Here is a 2,597-nt window from a genome sequence, read left to right on the forward strand (position 1 = left end):
ACCACACACACACACACAGAGAGAGAGAGAGAGAGAGAGAGAGAGAGAGAGAGAGAGAGAGAGAGGGAGGGAGGGAGGGGCAGAGACACAAAGAGGAAGATAGAGAGACAGAGACAAAGACATACAAAAACAGAGACAGAGGAAAAAGCAACAGATACAGAGAGAGAAAGAAATGTAATAAAAATTGGAGTGAAGATTCACTCATGTCCTGAAATTTAAAAAAAAAAGCGCTCTATTCCATGGAATTTTATAAATTTTGTGTGAGAAGGCCTAAAGAGTTTAGCTGTAATAAAGAGCTGAGATCATTGAATATGTCATCTTCCTCCTGCTACAGACATCTGTTGTCCTGTTCTTACACATAGGAAAAATGAGTTCAGCATTGCCCTGCAAAACTGCAAGGGTTAGAAGACTTGGATCATAGAGCTTAGCTTCTGGTTCTGGGTCATCTCTGGCTGCTGTGTGATCAAGAACGTTTTTGTCATGAGTGCAGACTGGAACAATATAAACTTGCCTTATTAGGTATGGTATGGTAAAACTAGATTAAAAACAATGTTCAAGCAAAAATGAGAGAAGGGTTATTAAGGATGACAAGAGTCAACAAATACATACATAAAAAAGTTATAAAGTCTGTATCATTGATGCTGAAAGTTAAAATTTGTAGACTGGGAGTACTCATCCTTAACGACTTTCTAGAGGAACAGCAAAATGGAACGCCTTCTCTCTGCTTTATAATGGATGTTTGCATTGTTTAGACTATAGATTTTGGCACAACACTTTACACTTATTACTTGTTAGAGTCTCATGAAATATAGTGAAAGAAAAACAGTAAGTCATACTGGGATACAGGCATACAAGTATACACATCCACGGATCTATCTATAACTATGTTTCCGTCTTTGTCTCTATCTATATTTACATCATCTTTATCTATATTCATATCTCAATATATCATCTTTATATTTATCTCTCTCACTCTTTATATATATATACATATTTTATATTTTATTTATTAATATTTATCTATACATGTATGGTCAAATTTGTTAATTCATGAAGAAAATAAATTTGACAGACTGTTTCTCTAAATGTTCACATTTTAAAACCTCTACCCCTGCCCCCATTTTTTTCCTGTGGACTGAAAGCCCAGTGCAAATACCATTTCCTCAGCAAAGCTTGTACAGATCAAACGGTCAAGTGCCTCTGTTACAAATACATATCTACTGTAAGCCTTGTGTGTATTCATTGAGTCTTGTAATTTCTAGCTCATCTCCTCTAATTGTCCTTTGAATATTGTTAATTTATCAGTCTTATCACACCCATTGAGGCAAGTTTGAGTTGTTCCAGTCTATGCACATTATAAAAACTTGCTGTGTTTCTCAAACAGCCTCCAGACAAGACCCAAGACCAGAAGCCAAGACTTTGTGCTCCATATATTCTAACCCTTATATATGTATAGCAATTGTGTCTATTATAATTATGAGAAGCACTATAGTCACAAGAAACACAATGTCAATGTCAGTAAGAATAAGAAGAGGAAGATCAGAAGATAAGCCTGGGCAAGTTTCAGATAACAAACTTCTATAGATAGTTTTAGGATTTAAGCAAAGCTTTGTTTGTGTTCTTTATTTGTTTGTTTTGTTTTTTAAATTTTTTTATTTTTTATTTTTTTGCTATTTATTCATTGTAGTAATCCTTATATCATACCCACAGGCTGAATGTAAACAAAACATATATGACAAACCACAAAACTGGTTTCATCAGCATCAGAGTATCTCAGCAGCTATAAGGCAAAATGAGGGTCCTACCTATCCACAGGATCCACACCAATTCCCATACATTGCAAGTAAGTCTGTAGGTACCCCAAGATACAGTCCAGTTTCTCAGAGACTAGTTTAAGATAAAAAACACAAACTATTACAACTTCTCACCAATGTAGAAAAAAGCATCTCTGTTACATTAGGTTTCACAGGATTGAAAATGAAGATGAGGAGATCATGAATGGGGAAAAAGTTTAATTCTATTTTAAAACTTACCCTTTCTTTTGGAGAAAAAGATTGTTTCCAATACATTGCTCATAATTTATTCTTTCTGATCTGATTTACTGTACTGATGAATCACATACTAAAGACTCTACAGCATGAAAATTGGAGAACTGAGTCTTTACAGCCTAAATTGTATTTTCAATTCATCCACTCTGCCTTTCTGTTGTAGAAATTGTGGAAAGAGGAGACAATCCAGACACTCTTGTGGAAGATCTGAGTTAGACTACCATGGAGATTCAAACATTGACTGAAAAGATTCCTCTCCCCCCACCCTCTTTCTCTCTTCTTTTTCTCTCATTGCCCTCTCTTGCTGTTAAACTCCATTAATATCCACTTTATTAAAAAATATTTCAAAATTCATCCCTGAAAAATTTCCTAGGTGTATATGAAAACTAAACACGTTTCTCACTACAAATATTTATACGTATATACAAATGTGCACAAAAGCCCAGTCTCCAGAGGAACAAAGACCAAGCCCCTTTCCACTCACTCCTGAAGCATTTGTTAGTACACTATCATAGTAACTACACAGCCAATTAATCCCAAGAAATATTG

The sequence above is a fragment of the Grammomys surdaster genome, unplaced genomic scaffold (genome assembly GCF_004785775.1).
Source record: "Grammomys surdaster isolate TR1022 unplaced genomic scaffold, NIH_TR_1.0 125284, whole genome shotgun sequence".
Lineage (NCBI taxonomy): Eukaryota > Metazoa > Chordata > Mammalia > Rodentia > Muridae > Grammomys > Grammomys surdaster.